We start from the raw sequence: 25085 nt of genomic DNA on the forward strand, positions 1-25085 counted from the left end.
CTCCACTTGGGAATGCTACTGACAGGCCGGCTATCTCAAACACTGGAACACTTTAGTAACATACAACTAGCAGATTCAAGTGGCGTGGTTTATTTAAGGCTTTGCAATCTAGGGAGGGGCTTTTGCTTATGTCTTGTTGGGTGATGATGTATGAGATGTTTCTTTACACAGAGAAGATAATTGCAGTGCGGAGTGGCGTGTGGTGTAACTTTTTCCAGAATCACAACTCTTGTTGAACTAGACTAACATCTGTCAGCCATAAGGCCAGGCAGCCTCTGTGACCTAGAGTCAACCTCACCCGTTTGGGGTGTGTGGCTTTGTCTGTCCCCCTCCCTCTCTGGCACCTACCCTAGATCCAGATGCCCAGACACTGGCCCAAACCACAAAGTCTGGGCCTGTCCCCGTCCATCTTCTATTAAAGAACAGTGTTAAGCTAATTATGCGAGATGATACGTATGACAGTGTTGGATTTTTTTAATTAGATGCAGCTGTTCCTTTTGCTTGGCTCATGATGGAAGGGACCTCCTAGTTTTCCTTATGCCTCATCCAGTTCACTAACCCAGGAGTCCCAGGAATATGATCAGCACACATGTATACACAGACAGACACATGGGTTCACAAACATGTCTAGGAAGTTGTCACTTACACATACGCTGGAGAGTGGTAATTACTCTAACACATCCAGAACTGGCCACAGCCCATTCATTACCATAACATGTTGTAATGAAGTTTAATCCCTCATCATGTTGTCTGTGGTTGGAGAGTGGTGTGTGGCTGTTATCCTCCGCTACTCCAGATGTCTTCCAGGCTGTCTCTCTTCAGTGCTGTGTGCTAGACTGAAGACATGACATTTAGTACCCCACCTTAAGCCATTTCCCTCTTTTTTTTATCTCTGCTTTTTTCCCTTATAAATTCATTTTGACCTCATCCATCTTTGTTTCTTCCCTTCTCCCCTATCCTATTTTTCACCCCCTGTTCCTTCTTCCACATACCCTCCCATCTCTAAGAGAGTGTGTTATTTATTTCATCTGAATGCAGGGGCTCTTTGGTGCATGCTTCTCACAGAAATCAATTTCAGCTCAGACAGCATAACCAAACAAAGCACTGCACTCATTTCAGCATGGGCATAGATGTAACCCATCTCTCTCATTTTCTCCCTCCTGCTCCTTTATTGGAAGACATTTTGTTCTCACTCTGATGCCATTATGTCAATCACTGCAGACATGTGGTGATGTGTGAATGCAGCTGCTAAATGAGTCATGGCAAGCAATGATCATTAGAGACTGGAGAGTTTACATCTGTTAATTTATATGTCACTTTTGTTGCATACGATTGTCACCTTTCAGTTTGTGTGTAGACAAGACGCAGGCTCCTCCCGCTGCTGTATGAATGAGAAAGACTCAAGCTGCCAGTTCTCCTGTATCCTTTTCTCTGCCACCCATCCTCTTTGTACAGCAGTTGAGACCACCAGTTAATGCAGCCGCTGGATTGGCCTCTTTCCTTGCTCTGCTTTTATTGATTTCAGCCAGACACAGAGACAGACAGAAAGAAAGGGCCTTTTCAGGAAGAAGTTAAATGGTCAAGTAGCGGGTAGAGGGTGGCTTTCACCACTTTATTGACGAGGTGGAAAAATGTCACTATTATGGAGGCCCTTGCAGCAGATAGCGAGCTGATTGGATGAGTGCCCCCAGGTCAGAGTGGAGCACGTTCCCCCTGCAGCCAAACGAGAGCAAATAAAAGGGCAGAGGAATCTGCTTGAACTGGAGGTGAGGTTTCTCTCTACCAGGCCTGTCTGTAGGCAGCATCTCTCTGGGTGTATAAGGCAGAGTGCTTGGAATTTGGACCAAGGGCTGATCTCTGGTGGACTCCTTCCATCTGAACTCTCTTCTCAAAGTATTCTGGGTTTGCAACATTTTATAGCTCAAGGGACTTCCATTTTTTATTTGTTCCACAAGCACACGATACGCTTAGATGTTGAACCTGCGCTATATGCTATAAATATAGCTTGATAGCTGGTCTTCATAAAAGAGGATGAGAGATGAAGAAAATTATGAGAAATGCAGAGCTTGAAGGTGATGATCACATGGATCACACTGACATATCACTGTAGACGCATCCACTTCAAAGACACCAGGGCAGACAGCATTTAGCAAATTGACTGGGGGCTGACTGGCCTAAATATGAGATTTACCAGCATTGTGACTCCACACAAAAATTGACCCAAAAGTGGCCCAAAAGTTTTACTTGTGATTGAAATACACATGATTAAAGCAACACTTGCTACAAGAGAGGAGTGCAGGGCAGGCTCACTGTATTATAAAACAACAGGGATTTGCAGGTGTCACATTTTTGATCACCCCTGAGGTCAGAGGAAAGACTTTATTGATATAAGAATGTCAGAAATGGAGGGGAAATGCATAATGGGGTAATTGCAAAGAGAGCCTGCATGTACAGTAGATAAAAAATGAAATTAGGCATTGAATCTGAGCTGTGAGACTCTAAGAACCGCTGACAGAGATAGGGTTGTGAGGCCTGACAAATGGCCGAGGGTTCAACTACAAGCGAGTCTCAGGCCCTTTCTGCTGACGTCAGTTAGTCTAATTAGCTCAGCATATCATCTGGCTGGCCCCTCCTAGCAGCATAAGACAGACCTCTGGAAAGGTCAGCATGCCACAGCAGAGACAGAGCAGTGCTTAATCAGAGGTGAAATGGTTTCTTTTCCAAATTGATTCCAGTTCGGATCAGACAAGAGTGTCTTGTGTTGAGCCACTTAAAGACTTAAGGGGAAGGCAGCAGGCACTTTTAAGGGGGCTTTTAAAACAAGACACTGACAAATAAAAACTGTTCTGGTGACATCTGGATCAGGGCCCGAAGAGCAGTGGGCCATATGAAAGATCTGTCTGTCTGTCTGTCTCTATCTTCATCTCTTTTCTCTGTTTTTTTCTCCATGTGTCTCTTTTTCTCCTGCTCTGCATGAGACAGAGTACACACTACATGTGGACTGAGAATATTCATGTAAACTCTCCAGGAAACTTTGTCCCTCTACATAGTAAAAATTACAAAATCACTTTTATAATGTTGACACAAAACAGTACGAAATAAATATTTTGTCTTCTCCCTCACAAAGTAAACTAAGTACCATTAACACTGGACCCCTGAGGCGTTATATATCTTTTTACATCCTCTTAAAAACTCTTTTTACAACAGACTTGTCACAGCCATGTATACATAGAAGGAAACATCTGAGCTCGCCCACACCCACACACACATCTGCATTCACCAACTCCCTTATGCTGAATGCATAATATATGTAATGAAATAATGTTTCCAGTGGGGATGGTTGTGGCTGGGGGATGGAGATGTGTAGTGAATATCAATGTGGCTCCCCCCAGACTCCCTGGTTCAATTGGTGTGATGGTGGGGGGTAAATGAATATGTGGGAGTGAGAGAAGCTTTATCCCTTTGCCCAAAGCTACTATGAGTCCACACAGATAGAGGAGGGGGCTCTTCACTTTCCCACTTATGAACTTAAGATTCATGCATTCTAACTGATGGTGTGTCCTCTGTTGTCCTACATTCCATGTCCAAGCTGGTGTTAAATGGTTGTGTTCAGTCCTCTCATCTTCAGAGCTCCTAATTTTCCCCATGCTGACCACCTCTAAAATCTAAAAACTAAAATCCACAAATCTATGATGCATCTGCAGAATGTAGACACACACAAGCCAGTGACAGAGAATGGAGACCATCCCTCATATGGCGCCCAATCCTAGTGTACCACACACACTAGGTACAAGAGTTTAACCTGCTTTGAACCACAGTTTCTATAAGAAATCTCAATGAAAATCAATGGAGAGACAAATTACATTTTCCCCTGTGCCTCACCTTGACTGACTCAAGTGAGCTCATCTGTTCCATCTTGTCAGAGTAGAGATGCTGTGTCTCTGTCAGTCGGGGCTTTGATGTTTTAAACATTACCATTAATAATGTTTTCAGCATCAGAATTAATTGCTTTGCTACTGTGTCCTGCTCTCTTCATCCTACGCTGAAGCATGCATAAATCAAGACTAACTACCTTTGTCTTGAAATTTTGAGGTCAGGAATTTGGGATGAGACCAAACTTGAAAGTGGCCAAGCAGAGAACATTCTGTTTGTGTATTTGTGAGTGTGTGTGCGCTGCAACGTTGCAACGGTTATACATGAATGTAGATTCAATGTTTGAAAGACTTGTGTTGTTCATGTGTTGGAACATAATAATGTATAGAGTTTGCTTCTAACATTTATATGAAAAAATACAGGAATGTGTGAGCATATAGAGCACAGAGTAGTTCTAAAGTGTGTGTGTGTGTGTGTGTGTGGACTGTAGGTAAATGTGAGTGTTGGTCCTTGTTTTGGGTACTTTTGCATGACCTCCACTTTAGTGTAATGTTGAAATTTGAGCAAAGGAGGGTGCATGAACTTTTGCCCAAATAACTGGAATGCCATTCAAAGATGGCTACTTTTTTTCAAACAAAATTTGAAATATTGGAGCTGTCACTGAGTTAGCTTTGGGATGTCGTTCATTGCAGGATGTGGTGACTTTTGAATTAGCTTGGATTAGACGCTAGAGAAGTATTTTTGTGACTTCCAGATGTTCTGTTATCTATAATTCCCAGCTGTGTCCTGAGAGGTTAAATGAGCTGGAAAGTTTCTGTCCAAGTCCTGTTATACTCATCAAACTCGGGGAAATGTAATTAGTGCCTTTTTGAGTTCCCATCGCCTAGCAACTAACTCGTAAATAAACAATAAAAAATTGCCTTTCCTTTTTCATTTAGCCACACCTCTTATCTGCCAAGCACCTCCTCTTGAGTGGCTTTGGCCCTACCCAGTCTCGGGGGCCCGCAATGTGAAGACAGGGTGAGGAATGTGTGAAGCATCCAAGGAAACATGAACTGCTATTTTCCCACAAGTATGAAAAAACAGAGGCCATGGCTGTGGAATCTTTCTGACGCAATCAGCTAGTGGGATGGCCGCTGTACAGTAAAGCTGTAGTCTTAGGACTTAAAGATCCAAACTGGACCTGTGTGTGTTAGAGAGCTGCTGACGAGGTTAAAACCTGATGAACAAAACTGGATGGAAAGATAGAAGAAGCTGCTGGATGTCCCCATTTGGGAGCACTCCATAGTTCCTGCTAATTCATTTTTCAACAGGCATCTGTGGGGCAGCCTATTAATTGTTTGTTGGCCAAACCATCATTAAAAAAGCAGACAGCAGGGTGGCTTTTACAGAGATGTGAGATGGAGCAGAGAGCTGAAACAGGAGAGAGGATCACTGAAGAGGCCCCGAGAGGCCCTCCCAGATGATTACCACACCACCGTTGCCTCTGTAATTCTTCATACATTAAGACACAAGGTTGAAAGGAATTCCCAAACACAAAAACAGAGCAAACTTCAATGAGTCTCTCTTTCTTTCCTGATCTAATTATCGCTGCCCCCATAATCGCTGTTATATTCATCATAGTGCTCAGTATTTATAGGGTCTGTTTTCATCATAGTAATAATGTCACTCTGGAATTCCCATGCAGAGAGAGACAGAGAGAGAGAGGGAGAGAGACATACATCACAGAGTATATAGAGGAAGCAGCTGGAGATAGGGAGGGCTGGTTCTTGGATCCAGATATCATTTGATGTTGGGGAGGCTACAACAACAGGACTGCTCCCCTACCTCCCTGCAAATGCCCCCTTGTTTTGTCTGGACTTTCCCCCGCCTTTCCACTGTGGAGTCTCTCCAGTAGAACTGGGTTCAGCTTGCCCCTATAACCTCTGATCTTTAGGTCCTGTCCCTTTGAGCTGGGAAAGCTACTACCAAATTGACAAATTCTTTTTCTCTGTCTTTCTTTTTCGCTTCAGCACCTCAGAACTCTCTTCAAGTCTGCATCCTGTTAAGTCCAGACTCCACTCTCCTGTTCCCTCTTCCCACTCTGCACAATTCTCCTCTCCCCCCTTTACCCCCCAACCCACTTCTGTTCCAAGGGAGCCCAATGCCTCCTATTCTCTGCCCCCACAATGTTGCTCCCAGTATTTGGGTATATATTTAACACCCACATGTGAGGCCTGGTGAAAGTGCCTGGGGAATGGAAAGGAAAACAAGCATGCCCTCTCTCCCGGCCCTTTAGTGCTGGCCTGCTATAAATACCTCCGGGTGCCGCGCCAGTTCCAGCACCAGTGGCATGGGAACCTCTCCCTCCTCTGGTCCATTGCTTGGCCACTTAAGTCCAGTCTGGGAAGGCTTTAGCCAGCAGGCTGGCCAAAAGGATGGGTGGGAGAGTAGGTGTGTGCAAAGTGGACAGTAGGACATAATGGGGAAAAAAAGTAAGACTGTATTTTTAAAAAAAAAAGTAGGGCTGTATATGACTGTGGTGGTCTTTCTGTGTATTTTGTCTGCATCTCTGAGGAGCATCCCTGTGTCTTCTCCCTTTCTCCCTTCCCGTCATCTCCCTTTTCAAAAGACTTCATGTATACTGCATTTATGCTGTTTTGCCTTATGAAGATTGTATGAATATGTGCTTTTCAAACTGTTAAAAAAGAGATCCCCTTTTCTTCACTGCGGTGAAGTGTTTGTTATGTTACTCCCCCAAAAATTGATTTAGACTTTTCAAAGGTTTGTTCTTCACAGTGCTGTCTCCCTGTGTCGACGCACGACAGGCTCAGCTCATATTTTCAGAGTTTGAGGTAATAGTTTTAAACTGATAGACTAAACATCTCTCTCCCCAGCTGTTCCAGTTCTACAGAGTAAATAGTTTTATGTGCACAAACACACACACAAACTGTGTGACTGACTTAGTCTAATGATTATTTCTTTTTGGCTTGTGGGGTTTCAGGAGAATTTGCTGGGTTGTAAGTTAAAAGATGTGGTGTAGGGCACTTTCTTACTGTGCCTCTCCTCATTTGAGATTTTTAGGTTAGCCATTATACTGGCAATATCCTTGTGTTGTATGTCTCAGCTAAATGACATATTTTGGTATTTTAGTCCACTAATATATCTTATAGATTCAGTTATCAGCAATAAATAACACTGTGGATTTTTACAAATAGACTGTGGCTTTTCCGGTGTCAGCTACAAAAACAGATACTCAACCTCAAAGCTTTTTGTTTGGTCATTTAACATACTGAGTCTACAGATTAAATGTCTCTGTTGTTCCTTTTCCCCCTCACACCTCTTAGCATTCTCCCTAGGTCTCTTTTTCTCTCCCTCTCTTAATGCTCTCCTTTCCTCTCTCCCACCCCTACAAGGCTCACTTGTTATTTTTTCGTACAAGGTCCTGTAATTAAGTTTGACATAAGCACAGGGATTAAATATGCGGTTGAGGAGGGAGAGAAAGGAGCTCTGTTACAATCTCAAGGCCAGCTGTAAAATGGAACCAGATTGCGACACTTGGAGTTGGAAAGTTTGGGAAAGGTGCCGAGACTGGAGCTGTGTTCTACCAACAGCAGGGTCTGAGTCCTTCTCCAGCTTTAGAGCAGCTGAAAGACTACTGACTCTACGGCCAAAAAAGCTAATATTAAAAATCCTCAGGCAGAAGACTAACACTCAGTCCAGTCCAATGATGCTTTCTTTTTCAGCTAACAGACTGCCATCTCCTCCAGCTAAACATTAACTGTTGTCTGTCCAGCCAGATGACTGATACTCTTATCCCAGCCAAAAACACTGCTGCCAAAGTAATACTAGAAAGCAAAATACTACCTAGTTAACTATTCAAGTAAACTTTAAGCACAAAATGTATTGTTCCCCTCAAGAAAAGACAACTAATTTGTCATTCAGTTTATGCGTAGTTATCAAATAATATAGAATAAAAGCAGCTGGCAACTTCATAACAAAAATAAAAAGCATAGTGTTTTAAATTGTTTACAAGAACCCCATATTAAACTTATAAGTAAAGACAAAAAGAGCAATCACACCCATGACCTCCGACTGATGGTAAGAATGGAAAAGTGATTGTAACTCTGACCCATAATGCAACAGGAAAAACCATTTCACATGCTATCACTCAATCACTGACACCAAATATAGAAATATAGGCTAAGATCAGCCCCCAGTGCACCGAGCGTGTCGATAGGATTTTCTTCTGTTCTGAACTCTGAGAGGTCTCACATGGAACTTTGCATTCTTAAATAACTCTGGCAAAACGCTTTAATCTTAATGAGTCTGAACAGCAAATCTCTCATCTGCAGCAAAAAGGATTAGGAATGCAGAAAAAAAAACTGCCGTTCCACTTTGATGAATTGTGTTTAGAAAATCCCTGGGCATGAAGTTCCCCCAATGAACAAAGCGTTAGGCGAGAACGGATGCTTTTAAACAACACAACTTATCTGAGAAAAACAGAACATGCATTTAAGTTAAAATACAAAAGCAGAGCTGATTCGACTCCTCTGCAAATGATAAAGGTGACTAACTCTTTTCCTCAATCCACTTAGCTACTTTTGGAATCAAACCTGGAGTAGCTTTGCACAAATTACGTGCATTGTGTTTTCAGTGCTTCATCAGTGGTGTGTTTATTTATTCTGCGTGATGCATTCTGCTATTGTTAAGCATAAATAAACGAATTCATAATTTTTTTGCCTCTTGTTGTAAGCACTTGAAACGGAGTGATGCAGTGTTGAAGAAGGAAGTTGATGAGCTAAGACAGTTAAGTGCCAGGAGATGCTTCCAAAAACACAAAACCGCTGTTCCTAGTATAGTTTGCTACGGTTATCCGCACTGCTTAAAGAAGACCAACTTTTCACCAAGTGTGAAAATGTATTTAGTTAAGTATGCTATTATGCAGAGGTGTTTATTTGTATTTGATTAATACATTATTGATAATATGTTAATGTAATCCAAATCAAAGCAGTTCAGCATTTACTTGATTAATTATTACTCTGTGGTGTAATTTCCCCAAACAGCCTCTCTGAGTGGTAGGGGTTCGAGCAGTAAGCCTCTGGCTAGTTCAGACTGCTCAAACTACAAAGAGCCTCACTGCACTGGGACCTGCTCTTGGTTCCCCCTTTGCAACCCCCCCACCCACCTCCCCAAATGCCCCCAGGCCTTTAGAAAACTACCCTGGCTGATTCTCGCTGTATTTATTTTACCTTTCCTTCCAAATCAACACTCCCTTTTGTTTCCCGTAATGGACGTTTTACGAAGGAGATATTGCTGATGCAGGTCAGACATATGATTCATATTAATGAGAAAACACCATCATGCCAGATATATATCCTCCTGAAATAAATGGCCCTATTACCTGGATGTGATTTTTTAATATATATAAACGTGATTTTCTTCCCACTCAGGAAAAGTGTCTGTGTTGCAAAGACATCAATGTCTTGTGTGTGTGTGTGTGTGTAGTGATAAATATTACCATGCACTTGACCTATATTGATCCTCCAGTAGGATGTATACCCACTCCACCACGTTGAGCCTAAACATCTGGTTACCAGAGTGCTCCTTTGAATGACAGATAACATCTGCGAAGTCTGCTGCTATCACAGGAAACAATGTTCCTATCTCCCCCTCCCGCCCCTCTATCTCTCTTCACTCTCTCCCCCTTGTCCCTCTTTTCCCATGTCCTGCTCATAAGCACATCCCTCTCATTGATTTCCCATTAACCCCTTCCAGACTGTGAGTATCTGCCCACCCAGACACGCAGACACCAATGGATTGATTAACAACGTAATGGCATCACTATGGCTGCCCATTCCCATCAGCCTGACCTGGTCTGCAGGCTGGTCCAGTCCATGTCCCCCATCTTTCTCTCCACTGTTGCAGATAGTCATTAGGCTTCTTTACTGTATTATCACCTCCCTTCCTCCTTCCTCCTTCCTCCCTTGTTTCTGTCTCTTTCCTCCCTCTTTACTCCTCTTTACTCCATATTTCCTTTCTTTCTTGTTTCCTTACTCTTTCTCTTTTTCATTTCCCTACACCTTCCTGTATTCATCATCCTCTGTCCACTGTATTTTCCTCCTCCTCTCAGTTCCCTGTTAATATTCACCTGGCATTCAGCTTCAGGTCAACCCAATATCTGAAGCATAGCAGTCAATGTCTGTGCATGCGTGTTTGCATGAATGCCAATGTGTGCCAATATCTCCCTATATGTGCTTGCAGGTATGTGCTGATTAGTGTCATTGAGGACAGTAGTTTGCAGGGAATTTTAGACAGAAGTCTGAGATGAACTGTGGTCTACACATTTAGTCACATCAGAACAGCAGCACAACTTTAGCTTCAATTCCTACGAAAGCAGAATCACAAAAATACTTTCAGATGGTATTACAATGGATGAGAAAATTAAACTTGTTTCTGTGTGTGGGTGGCTGTATTGATGTGTGCATATGTTTAGATTTTTTTTTCTTTTGTTGTTGAACAGACTGTCTGTTAAAATATATACTTACATGGAAGGATGCCATCATATCTGTTTCACTATGTATTTCCTCCCTCACTTTGGCAACTGCTTTGGCGGTAGAGATAAAGTAAATGTGTGTTTGTTAGGTTGCGTTTGTGAGCCACAACTGAGGCAAGTTAGAAAAAGCCCTTCATTTAAGCATGGCGTGCCTCCATCAGTCCTAGTCTCTGATGTACAAAGAGCCCAGAGGAAGGAGCTTCACAGCTGTTTGTAAACTATGGGAACAGGAAAGGTCAACAAAGTAATGCAGTGCGTTTTTTTGTAACGCATTTTCATCTCTCTCTGTTCCATAGTGAGACAGCAGGGCTGCGCCCTGCCTCAGTAGTACTGGTGCATTTAAATTACTGTTCTTGCCTGGAGAATAATGGTGAAAGCATAACCCCATTGTATTCTTTGATAAACTCTGGAAAATGCATGGTATAAGCTGAGGAAGAGGCGCAGTTTAAGGGCACAATTGCCTTGCAAATCTACCATGGCAAAGTTTTTCTGAGAGAGAGAGAGAGAGAGAGAGAGACAGGGAGGAAGAGAGTGGTGAGGAGAAGGGGAAATGGGGAATTGAGAGTTGAGGGAGGAAGAAAAGGGAGAGGGAGATGGAGGATCCAGCATGTGGGTAGAGTAGGGGGGTCTGTGTTGCAGGGACATGTGTTATCTCTGGGTGCAGAGGTCTTTGTTTGCAGGGCAGAGAGGTATAGATTTCCTCTCCATGTCAGCGCCTTTATTTAGGGCTCAGCACAGAGGGGACAATAGCAAACTAATCCAGCACTGAATCAGGATTAATATTCAAGCTGCAAATATTAATTCACAGCCAAAAGGAGGAAATGCAGAATGTGTCAAAATGCTCAAACAAATAAAGAACAAAAAAGCCCAAGATCTTTGACCAAAAATTCCATCCCGAGTCTTTCATATGAGTGCATTATTTTTACGGGGTCCTACAGTCTCGTCTCAGCATTCTGTTTGATTTCTGTATTCATCTTCATAATGATTTTCTATAGAAGAGCGAGAGCTGGGGGAAGCTGAAGAGCTGCGTGTTGTTTTTGGCTATTCTCACTAAGCTTGGGATTTAAGATCTGGATTTGAATATTTATGATAGAAAATAATAGAGGTTATAAAAATAAGTCCCTGCAGAGCTGGGCTGTAAGTTATATGGGTAAGCAATGCCTCCCATATCAAAGGAGCCTGGAGATGTTGGCCAGTAGTCTGATGCCTGTAAAACCCTAAAGCTCTTCAGTCCAGCACATGGAAGAGTATGGTTCTGATCCAAAAGTGTCACTCCCTCGTTCTGGGACAGACATCTATCGGAGTGCTTATGAGCACCCATAATTTTGTAAAAAACTTAAGTTATTCAGTTCAATTTAGTTTTTTCTGCCTCAAAACAAAAGAAAACAAATGTGCCACTGAGGTGATATCGTTTGACTTGTTTCAAATATAGTTTCACTTGTTTTGAGATTGAAACAAGTGACAGTATGTGTAATTGACAGGTGGGTTACTCCTCTAGTTTTAACATAACATCACTTGATCCAAGAAAATGTTTTAAACATGCTGGTTTGCATTTGAAACAAGTGACACTTTGCCTTCCATTTGACAGGTTTTTCTTTTTTTTTTTCAAAGAAAACAGACATGTTAAGAGTCAATACCAGACTTAGTAACTTTTTATGATGACAGTACAGAGACAAATTTGGAGAATTGTGGAAGTTAGATGCTCTCTGCTGTTCTGCTCTTATGTCTCACTGACACGGTAGAGTGGCCCGTCCCACCATTGTGAGGAGTTAACATTGGCATCCAAGGGCTGAGCCATGCTGTGTTGCTGTGTGAAAGATAAAATATTTGATATATATCGATATGTTTGCTAGAAATAATGCACTATTTGTCTTTTCTGTTGCTGCCAAACCTGTTTAATGCTTAACGTGGAAGCATTATTGTTATACTTACCAATCTTGATCTACTTGTTCATTTTTTTATATCCCACATGACCATGAAAAAGAAGCAGATAGAATAAAGTTTTTACACTGGATTAGTACTAGAGTATTGTCCAAACAAGCGAGCATGCACGTCCACACCACCCGCATACAACACACACACACACACACACATACACGCACTAGCACAGTAATCCCACACTAGGGGGTAAAGGCCTGTTGTATACCAGCCAGAAAAACCATTGTGATGTTCAAAGGGACTTCACAGAGGCTCTAACCATTGATAAGGTCTAATGTGATGAGGGACTGTAAACTTCATCTTTTATACATGGCAACATAATGTGAAAGGTCAGCTTATCTTAATCCTCAAATCTGCAGCATCCAGGCCCGTGGCCCCATTTCATGAAGTTAAAGAAATAATCTTAGAGTCCATTCTGAAGACGGCCCTTATTATCTTCCCCGCAAGGTCCAATCAGAAGATATCATTAGAGTGTACTATGAATGCACTGTAAGGAATGATTATTTCTCTTTTCTAATCGGCCCCAATCATATCATAGAATCAGCTGGACTGTGTGCTCATGGTGAGAAGCTTTATTATGTCCAGTGATTAATCATCAAGCACTGCCTTATCCCTCTCAGACACACAGCACACTGTTAGCCTGGTTCACAGAGCGAAAATGGGAAAACATCACCTTGATCAGCAAGATGCTTTCGTAATTTTTTTTATACTCTTTAGTTCACCCCCACCAATGGCCATGTACAGTAAAATGCATAATCATCTCAAGGATATGGAGACAATACCAGTGATTCACTCGTGTACAGTCTAATCAGTGTTGGATACCTGTAGTTATAAAGTAGAAGACCATTTTGTTTTGCTCCATTCATTGTATTTGTGCGCATCTTTAAACATGCCATAGCTTCCTGAATTGGCTTACTCTGGGTTTCTTTGTTTGTTAACTTCTTGATCCGTCTCCATCTGTTTCTGAAATTTGTTAGTAACAATGTGTCCTTAAATTCCAAACAAACTGAGGACAGATTACATGCACGGTTGTGAAGTAGAAGTCACTACCATAGTTTGTTTATTAATACAGGCCAGAAAGGTTATTGTCTTAAGACCAAGTTTGGGAAATTTGTTGTTTAGGAATCCTTTGTTCTCAACTGAAAGTGTGTCAAATGTAGACAGACTGTGAAATATTTATTCCTTGACTGCAGATCATATTAGAGTGTTATTGTTTGTTTCGTTTTGTATTCCACTCCTAATTTGCCAGTGGTACAGTTTCTCGTGAAGTCTAACAAACACACATCAACTTTAACAAAGGTAGACCCCGTCCTGTAGCCTTAATTAGAAGGAAATTGTAAACAGACGCATGCCTTTCTTTTGCGGATTATCCATACTTTATGACTGAATGTTTGAAGTTATGAGGGATTCTGAATCAGCACTGCTCGAGTGGTGCTCTTATAGGACATTGTTGTCTTCAATTATTTTCAGTTATATTCCCGTCTGTAAGAGGCAGGGGATCATTTATTATTTAAAGATGCAATCGTTGCTGTTTATCTGGGATTTTTAAAACCGGGTTATCTTTTCTCATAGTTTTTTTTGATTAAAAGGAACAAAGTGTAATAAAGTGCAGTTTCAAATAGATGCTTGTCTCTCTAGCACGAGAGCTCATCTGCCATTATTGTGATTTAATATGAATGGTGCCAAGCAGCTGCCGAGAGACGAGATCTAACGAGCATCAGGGATGCTTTAGTATGTACATAAAGGGTCTCATACAGACACAAGCTGCTACAGACGCGCACAAATACACATTTAGTTGCAGACAAACAATTACACATATTTTTATCCATATGCTGTAAAGATGGTAGACACAAAGACTCACAGCTAATTGTTTCCGCAGCTGGATTAAAGACTTTTCCTTGGAATAACTACTGATAATTTGAACAAATACAGATGAATGCTATCTTATTTTAACTTAATCGGCTTTGGAGCAAGAATCAGAAAACAGTTTTATTTAGTTTACGTGATGAGTTCATACATACTTGTGATTGGGATTTTGTCCATTTCTTTGGAGGGAAGCAAGAACAGACAGATTATCACGCTGCAGACCCATATTCAGTGAAAGTACAGTACTGCAGTTGCTCAATACATCTTTCTATAACATCCTTCACTTCATTACGCAATAATATTGTCATGCACACAACTTCATCCCCCAAGTGCACCCTAAGAATAGAGCCTTTTTCCAGGTTTGAACAGTAGTGTTACATCCAGTCCCGCTACTATATCTCACTGTTCTTACACATATTGTTTTTTTTTAAAACCCCAAAGCCCCAGAACTCTTGTTGTTACCCTCTTATAGTCACTAGTATCCACTCGCCCAACCATCACTCTTGTTACTTCCAATACTTAACTTTACACTGAAGCCTTTACCCCTGAGACCCTAGTGTTGGGAGATTAGTCCGGCCTCAACTGAAGTAGACAAACTGCAATCAATACCTGATATAAGCAGTCCACCAGGGTCAGGCGACCTTGCTGTATGGCACCCACGGCAACTCTAGTAAAGTCCTTATAAATTCTGGGTGACTGACCCCTGACGACCTGGGCAGATAAGGTCAGTCTGGCCAGAGTGACCTAGAGCCAAGAGGCCAGTGTCCAGTCAGTCTGGCTGTCCTATAATGAAGTGGTCAGTATTGCCTTTCTGTCACTCAGCAATTACTGGGAGAGATATGGAGCCATAGATAGGTGCTGAATGCACAAGGAGGCAGTAGCCACAGAATTACATTCACGAGGCAAAGGACCGGTAAAGTGACATGTAAACTACTCTAATATGGACTGGTAATGACTGGGAGCAAGACGGATCGAAAGGAGTCTGACAACTTCAGCAGGACTGCATTACATCTGTGCATGCAGCCACAGGAAACACGACTGCAAAGCTTACGGTTAATACCTGCTCTTAAAAATCTGATGATCTGCCGCCAGAATGATTTAATTATGAACACAACAGCTGTGTTTTTTTCTTTACTGGAAGCAACATTCTGTAGCTTAAAATCATTCTTCAGATATCTTCAAAAAGATTCAATCAATGCATTTGCAAATTAATTTACACATACTTAAAAAAAAAGCCAGCAAACATCAATCATGACCTAAAAACCTCCTAATGTATAGGAATAATAATAGATAATTGATCTAGAAGGAGCTACTGATAGAATATTTCCCTAATGTATTAATGACACAGGTGCGACTTGCAGACAAAGAAGTGATCAGATTAAAAGATAAACAGACTGACACGCAGGCAGAGGTCATGTTGCCTGCACAAATAGAGGCCTGTGTATGTCACACTGTTTCTCCCATGGCCTGTTGTGCTCCCCGACACAGGTCAGGGGCTAGGAAATCCCCAAAGCCATCCAGCTGCTGCCATCAGAGACTCTCGGCATTCTTCTGTCTGCTAACTATTTAGTTGTCAGTGATTTGGTTAAGTGGAATTGACTTTTATCTGCGGTGTGCTGTGGGGCTGCCACTGGCAATTCAGAATCCCCCTTCCTCAGCTCCTGTCTTAGCCTGGTGTCACATCCAGCACATTGCTATTGGCAGCTGAGCCAGGCCTAATCAATAGCCCAGGTCAGGGATGGCCCGCGGCTCTGCTGTGGGTGGGCTATTGATCCGACACACACACACTCCCACAGGTCGCCCTGACAAACCGGGAAGTCGTGGCCTTGGACAGAGCGAAAGAGAAGAAGAAGTGAGACAACAAATTAACAGCGCTGCTTTGTGTCTACAGTAACTGCTGACGAAACACCGTAATAAAAATAATGAATTTATTGATTAGCAACTAATGTACTGTACACTTTATTTATGATAGCTGAAAAGGATCATTTAAATTGATATTTCAAAAATCATGAGAGTATCACCCAATGCTGTGTAAACATTAAAATCAGATCAGAGAGAAACCTTTCAGATGCAATCCCTTCATAACTATACGACCTCTGCCCCAGCCTGTCTGTCTCTCTTTCTCTTCTCTTTTTACCTATCTTTCTGTCTCTCTCTCTCTGCTGGGTCGATCCTCTATTGTCACTCTTGTAGACCTGTGGCCAATAAGCAAGAGTCTAGTTATTTTTGTTGCAGTTTTAAATGTTGCTCCCTGAGCTCCTTATCAGCACCACAATAAGAACTCTTGGGAACAATTAAGCATGGGCTTTAACTCAAGTCTAACCACAGAGGTAAAAATAATCGCACAATGTTTCCAAATGGAAGTGGCTTCAAAAGAGCTATTCAGTTATCACAAACTGTTTGCCTCTCCCGCCTGTATTCCCTAACTAAATCTCTGTCGCTGTGGAACTATTGGAACATATGACAAGCATATTTACCCAGCTTCACAAACCAGGCCCATGTGGAATTCAAAGTCTTTTTTTTTTTTGCATGTTTTTTTTTTTTTTTTTTTCATCGCTGGAATTGACAGTTGAATAAATATATATTGTCTATGAGACTTTGTTGTTGTATACAGGAGATCCTCTGCAGAACAGGCAATTATATATGCTGTTACAGGAATATGTCTTGTTCTGGTTACAGGAAAATTAAGTTTCTCCGGAAATCTTTTTCATTTCTCATTTTAAAAGTCTTCAGTGATATGTGAAGAGAAATTACTCACAGCAGTTCATTTGCTATTAAAGATAATCTTGAAATCATAAGAGGCTGTCCAGCAGTAGTAGGATACAAATAACCATAGATTAATTTTCTTGGTTCTAAAAACAGATGATTAATTTTGCAGTCTTGATGGAAGTCATACTGCTCTGGTTTGCTTCTCCTGAAAGACATTTATTATGTGCTCAGATTTCAGGGATGGGGTACAGAAATTATAGGTTCTGTTACAGGACTGCAATGAAACTGTGCTTTATACTATCATGTTATTCAAATATGCACAAAACGTATTTATGACTCTGTTTTTCTTTCTTTTTTGTCTCTTGTTCCAGGTGATGGTGTCATCCTGATTTGTTCTTCTTGTGACCTGGGAGTCCTTAAATCCCAAACCACATAGCTTTGGAAAATCCTGGAAATACCTGGAATTCTAGGAGTATATCACCAAAACTTCTTAAGGTGCCCAGGCACCGGATCAATAGCTTTACATTATCCTTTATTATTTTTTGTGTATACAAAGAAAGAGACGAAAGTCTGAACGTTAGCAATAGCAGCTGGCCATCCACCATTGCTTCGACGAGCCTGCTGTGACCAAGAGGGCGTGACCTTTCTGCCTGCTGACTTCAAACAGACACTTGAAAAGAAAACGCAGTCAGAGAGGCTTCCGTGTGGTCACAACTCAGACCAAAAACCCCATCAGGTAAGGCTATGAAGTCCCCCTTGCTCCTGCTGTCCAAGCCCTAAGCCCTTTAACTTCCTCGGGGCTTTGAAGCTAACTTGTCCCCAGTCTGTGTCCCCCACACAGTTAGCTTGCCTTCAGAGTTGGTGTAAAGGAAAGGCTGACTGATAAATGCCCTGCTTTCATGCTCTGCTCACCTGTTTGTTCCTCTCGGATTAGAGGCTCTGAATATGTTGACGTTGTTTGGTTGATAGACGCTCACTCTAGTTTCCTCCCTGGCCCCTTTGCAGATTTGGCCAATGACCAGCCACAGTGAGAGGGAATGGGCTAGAAACATGACAGGACTTGGCGTATATGACTAGGTGCATCACACATTATATACAGAAGCATGTGCTCATTACTGTCTGTGTCAAATTGTATGGACATGCAAACACACGCTATACTCGCACATAAACCTGCAGACCAACATATGTTTATGTGCAAAACCTTTTTTTTTCCACATGGATAGGAAATTCATTTTATTTACGGTTTCACACAATGACACGTATACACTCTAATATACGCTTTCTACAGTTATCAGTAATGCTGTCAGTAATGGGATGTGTGAATGTTCCAAGACATGGGTGTTTTTACTTTTCTAAGGGGACTAAAGTAATCTTCTAGCTGATAAAATGTCACCGCTGTTTGTGACTGTGTACAGGTGGGTGTATGTTGTGTTTTGTATCTGTGTACCTGGTGTGTATAAGAATAGATATACAGTATGTGCTTGAATTTTGAAAAAAAAAATGCAAAAATTGCACATTTTTGGGCTTCATAGCACATAGTTGTGAAATGACTATTTCCAGAGTGACTTTGAAATTTATTTCACTCAGCTTCACTCTTCGAGTTTTATTAGGGTCTAGTTTCCCAGTTGTTTTGCAAAAGACTGAAAACACATTTTCAGTATGTGATTAAGACCTGATCCCAGGTCCCAGGATTTGAACTATATTAAATTATTCTGCTTGATAAGGAAATCTCTATGATTTTATTTTTTTCTCAGGCAATGACTTGGAATCAAATAGGCCCTGATATAAGAATATAAAGATAAGGTGTTGTTCTTGTGTGGCAAAGCATCTTCCCCCCATCATACAAAAGCTAAAACAGCTAACTTTAGCTCCTCATCTACAGAGAAATGTGTTATTATTTTGCTCTGAAAATAGGCCTAATTAAAATGAAAAAGTGTTTACACAATTAATTGAATATACTGTAATAAAAAATGACAGTGAAAGAGGCAGGACACGCTCAATGAGATGAGTTACTGTATGTTGTTAAGGATCTTAAGAGCTTTTGTTTGAAAAGTTCAAAGTAATTTCACAAAATTTGGGTCATTGAAATTTAGTACCCAGCAGTAAGTCGTTGTTTTGAAAATAAGAATGAAGAAAATGGAGAAAATAAATAAATAAACAGCCTTTTTTTTTTTTTCTTTCACCAGCATCTTAAAAGATTATTTTTAGTAAAGGGGAAAATAAAACACTTGAAAGCACAAGAAACAATATTTATTGTTGTGGAGCTAATTAAGGACGTGATCTGAAATGTATTTTCTATTAAGTCTCATTTAGGGCCCAAAGGGTCAGCTGCCTCACAATAGGACAACAATAATGCAGCAGGAGTCAGGAGTGGAGAGGGCTCCAGTCTGGGGGAAAGCAGCTCCCCTCCCTGGCCTGTGCGCTGATGGAGCTGCACTCCTTGCCCAGGGCTCCAGGGCTCCGACACTAGACCTTATTTTTCATGTGGGTTGCACACACTGCTCTTCTGCAGTAGGGGTTGCTCCCTTTGTGCCAGCCCTCCCCCTTTTAGAGAAAAAGACATGCATGATTTCATACATGAAAGATATATGTAATTGGACAGCAGGGCCTATGCAATACATTTACAATTCTAAACAGAATACACCCCCCACACACACACACACGCACACACACACACACACAGACACCCCCACAGCCCCACACCCTTTTCTTCCCGAGGAAATATATTTGCACATATTCAAAAACATAAGATCAAAAAATAGACAAAACACAGGTTATCATTCTTTTTACATGCTTTATATCTCATGTGAATGTTCAAAGTGCACAAGTGCATGGCTCAGGCAGTTGTGTTGTAGCTTACAGAGAAATACAGTTGATTCTGGTTTGTACTGGGATATATACTTGTAACTGGATGTGTATCGAAACATTCAGAATGGTGAATCTAAAAGCTGTCATCACAAGTAAGGTCTCACACATTTGGAAGTTGGTTGAAAATATCAAGTCCACTTTATTAGTCATTTCATCATTTGATGGTTCAGTTTACAATTAAAAGTGTAGTCCTTATCTTTTCTTGTCATGTGCCACCTCAGAGTCAAGATGTCATATTAATTCAATACAGAGAAAAATAGATTTGAAATAGTCAAATAACACACATCATAGAGTTAGCTTGCATCTATAAATACAAGATAGAAAATGCAATACATCCACAAAAATACAAACCAAACTCTGTTAGGCTCAAGATTACACACTGTTGACCAACAGATGTACTCAAAGTCTGGATAATGCTGGTTGTATGTTTGACTTACATTCTCCAAATAGAAGAAAAATATGGATTTGGATCACATTTAAATGCAAACATTTCACAGTTGGAAAACTGTGTGTGTTCCTATTCTTTCAGACTGAGAGGTTATTTTTGTAAAACACAATCACAGTGTGCAGAAATCTGTTATGTATTATTGGTTGGACTTTGGGAAGCTTCAATCAATTAGTTACCTGTTACAAAACACTTCCTTTGTCTCAAAGGGTTATTAAAAAGGTTCTGTCCACAGCACCATGACCCTAACATGTTTAGACCATTACTGTATGGCAAAATTCTTTTGCAAAAATAGCAAATTTAGGCATAAGATAATCACAAATTCAATTCTAATTTAAGTTCAAGATGTGCAAGACACCAACTTGATGATTCCATATTAATTTTCAAGCTGTCATGAAGTGAATTAATGTGTGTCTGTGATCCAGTGCCCACATTTTATCCTCTGAGCTATGAAGGAGAATATCACATCACTGTCTGTCATTTGACCACAGGGAGGGTATGACCTTTTAGAATTCAAAGACAATTTTTCATGTTGATATCTTTTTGCCCTCATAAGCAACAAAACAACTTGTTTAACCGGATTAGATTCAGCTGATACACTACAGGGTTGTAGAGATGCAAAACATTACAAATTATTCAGTAACCGCATATCTGACAGAATTAGAAGTGGTGTTACACTCTTCTTAATTTCTTCTAACATGATGTCAGTCACACTTGTGCGAATGCCTGCGTATGTTAACACAGTTAAGAGGGCACACGAACTGTTGCTGCCCTGATTCAGTCTCTATCATACCAAACCTCCTGTGTCTCCTATACTGATTGAACTAAACAAAATGTACAGTATGTGCTTGAAATGGATTAAGGGTCATATCTCTACCACAGGAATGAGGTCAGCTTACTGTTACATACATGCTGAAATTCATAACATAAATGTGTCCTTAGCTGGAAAGCAGGCCATGTGAGCGGGATGTGCGGGTAGCGAGGATACAAGTGTCTCCCCTGTGCCAGACCGACAAGGCCTCTGACTGTCAGCGTGATAGCACTCAAACCAAGTTGAAAACTCATGAAACTGGCAGATGATGTGTTTCTGCCACGCACATACATACACATACATAGTAACACAACATAGAGAGCATAGGTAGATGGACTGGCGCAGGGCTCCATGTTTAAGGTCCTAGCCCACCCCTCCTGTAGAGTGTCTGTCATGCAAAAGTAAACACCTTCACTATTAAGTCCCTTAACAAGCTAACACCTAAAAAAAAAAAGGAACAGCCCCACTAATCACATAGTTTTATTGGCTCCAGGAACTCTTAAGGCTGTAAGGGAGGGGTGGTGGGGTGGGGGGGGTCACCTCTGTTGAGGTATTTAGAGCACAGGGGCCAAACCGCTTGATGGACAGGCAGTGCTCCGTGACCCCTACCCTCCCACCCCACCACCCACAGCAAATATGGGTGGGCTCACCTGCCACAGAGGCAAAGTTTAGGAGAGCTGATCGGGGTTAAGCGTCTGTAATTCCGCCTCAGTTGCTTTGACCATCTGATATTACTTCTACACATTACTCCAGGTGTCTCTCGGTCCTGGGGGCTCCCTCACAGCTCTGGAAGGTTTGAGCACACCAGGCTTCAGATGTTTCTGAGATGCTACATAGATGCTGTCTTTACATCAGCGGGTGTTGTAGAGAATTGTGTGATATGACTTGTTAAAGTCCATGCATGTAAAACTCTGCATGATCCCACCCTGTCTGTGTTCACTTTCTCTCACTTGTTTGAATATCAGCCCCCACTGAGCGCATGGTTGTTAGTGTGTGTAGTAACTTTGTCCACCTCACAGTCAGACACTCAGTATGTAAAGAAAAAAAGCAAATCAGAAGCAGCCATTTTATCCTTTTATTGTCATTATATAGACTCTTCATCATTATTCGTCAATTGGCATCATTGCTGTCTTCGTATCAACGTCATTGATTTAAATTGTAAAACTCATTATATCTGATTCGTTCTCCAATAATCACCTATTGGGTGTGTAATTAGACGTATTTATAGCCTTTTAAACTTAACAGATACATGCTTACTATTTAAAGCACTGTGCACGAAATGCATACAGCATCTTGATACTTATTTTACATTTTCTGGATGTTCTGTATTTGTTTTTTTAATGAAAAATTAGCAGATAAACTTTGAATTATTGCTGTCTTGTTTAACCCAGTCCATATACTGTACTGTATTTACGATGTTGAGGCATCCGAGGCTGTGACGTAAGATTTGGACTTGACCCCTGGCGTTAATCCCGGATCTGTATTTGCCTTCTGTGTCGCTTCCACCTGTCATCTTTCATCTCGTCGTGTTGTTTGGGGGCTCGTCTTGACATCGAGGAAAATTACTCACTGTAAGTTTGTTATATTTAAGTGCAAACGCAGCGAGCTCACAAGTGGCATTTTTAATAGGTTTGGCATTATCCTCCGTTCCGTTTGGGTCGGTTTACCACCAGCTAGTGTTGCTTTTGCCTGGAGTGGTCATATGGCTCTGATTTGGGATCCCTCTGTTTCAGTGAGCCTCTCCAAAGCGCGTAAAACCCCACGAGTCCCGCCTGTCTCTCAACGAGAGTCTGTGACAGCAGCTTTCAGGATTTCTCCATTATTTACTATACATCCCCGACCTTGATGTATGCCTGGCCTCATGGTGCTTATTTCTTTCTTTACAAATTGTTCTTCAGTTCAGGTTGTATTTTACTTGGGATATTTAGTACACAATTTGGCGTGAAACACATAATTCTAACATTGTGGACAAATTCCAGACTAACACGTGTAAACCATGTTTTTAATTTGCCATAATTTATTTGGGAGTGTTCACATGCATTTGATTACAAAGTCTTTTTTTTTTTTTTAACAATTCGTGAACTTGGGATTTTTTTTATCTGGGTGCATGATATTGAGATCTGATGGCAGGCAAAATGTTAAGGCATCTTCTTTGAAACATACAAATAGAAACAGAAAAAAATACAAATACAAAATCCAGAGTTTTAAATGGATTGCACAGCTAATCATAATATCCATCACTAGTTTGAATTCAACTGCTAGGAAATGATTTTCTTCTAAAAATGTACTCTGATCTTGAAGAAGTGGTGAGGTGTGATGAGGCTGGACGGAGGCTTGGCAGGCTCACACAGTTTTGTGTGTGTGTGTGTGTTTTTTTTGTTGTTTTTTTTTTTATTATTGGTTTGAGGGAGATATTTCTATTTCTGCACTTCTTTGGTATCAATAACAGTAATAACAATAAGATAAAATTAATATATCTAAAAAAATATATTTATTAAAATATGATGCGACACAGTGACCCCCATCTCCCCCCCTCACACACACACACACACATAAACACACATAAACCATCCCACATGCACACAGACACCCAGAGGAAGGGGGGGGGGGGGAGACAGAGAAAGAGAGGTACAGAAAGAGGGAGATTCACGCTCGTTGATTTTTTTGGAACCTGTACGTGTGTGTGTGTGTGTGTGTGTGTGTGTGTGTGTGTGTGTGTGTGTGTGTGCGTGTGCGTGCGTGCGTGCGTGCGTGCGTGTGTTCTTTTATTCGATTTAACCGCAGTGATTCCGATAAAATAATCTGCACAATCAAGTAAAGTCAGTAAAACACTGGACATTTTTGGATGTTTCACGACATTTTAATTTCAAATATTGACAGACTTCAGATTTGGATGGATTATGTGTTAACACGACTATTTTTCTAAAATCCAAACGTCCAAACTGTTTTTTGAATAATGCATAGGGTCATTAATAAGGTAGTACTGGCAGGACGAGTAAATGTATGAGAGAGAGGAATTGATATGCCTTCTTGTTTCTCATGTAAATGAGGCAGACTGACCAGACGGTCGCTCGTCATTTATTCTATTTCAAACTCTAAAATCACAACACCAGCAGCAGAAAAAAGGTCCTGTTTGTTTTTTTTTGTTTTTTTCAACTCAAGCTGTACACAGGAATATACTATCAGCTATGTTGCTGGCTGCAACATTAACAAACATAGAATAATTTCTCTTTTCCGTTAGAAATATTTCAATCGTGAGATTCAGTGTCAAAGGGTGTAAAAATAAACATGCAGATAATACATCGAAGTTTGTCCAGAAGGAATTTAATATTCATTTTTTATTTCAATATATTTACTTGGCTCACCAAACAAAAATACCCGTCAAAACTGAATAAAAACAGATTGTCTATAAACAGGCAATCATAGAATCAAGCAAACAGAAAATCAATAGGCAAATTATATTTCAATGATAAAACACACACAACTTCTGGGACAAAAATAAAAAATAATAATAATGAAAAAAAACTTCAATACACATATGTTGAACACAACAACATGTTTAAAATATGTTAAATAAAATATCCACCAATATGAATAGTACAGCACTTCTGCAGAATTTCTACATGTATGCATCTTCTAACAGTTAAAAAGTGTTTTAATAAATGTTCTGCCACAACACATGCTTACACAAGACTACATAGAAACCAGCAGCAATCACAGTTACAAACGTTTTAGTTTACATGAGGCTCCCCTAAAAATTCACCACACTGAGTTTTATTCCCTTCAAGAACATTCCCTGTGTGCCAAACATGACACAAGAATAAAAAAAAGGGAAAATCCGAGGCCACATGTGGATGCAATATTGGAATATTTGCCAACACTGCTTTGGAAAACAAAGTCGACGTAAAATATAGAAATAGAAGTAAAGGTTTGTATGGAGATGTGTGTTCTGTCCATCTGGGATACAGGTTATGCTTAAAGCATGACGGTGAAAAATCATCAGAGTTTAAGTGTAAAAAAAAAAATGCAGCATCTACATT

The 25085-nt window shown here is 40.8% G+C and overlaps 1 protein-coding gene across 1 annotated transcript in view; it reads left to right on the forward strand.

Moving 5' to 3' along the window:
- zfhx3b (zinc finger homeobox 3b) overlaps positions 1–25085 on the forward strand; it is a 344746-nt gene that overhangs the window by 172703 nt on the left and 146958 nt on the right. Inside the window, exon 9 of the mRNA XM_042396488.1 lies at positions 17293–17657. The gene's annotated coding sequence lies outside the window, so the exon portion shown is untranslated. The remainder of the gene's footprint in view (positions 1–17292; positions 17658–25085) is intronic.

This window comes from Thunnus maccoyii, chromosome 1 (assembly GCF_910596095.1).
Source record: "Thunnus maccoyii chromosome 1, fThuMac1.1, whole genome shotgun sequence".
Classification (NCBI taxonomy): domain Eukaryota; kingdom Metazoa; phylum Chordata; class Actinopteri; order Scombriformes; family Scombridae; genus Thunnus; species Thunnus maccoyii.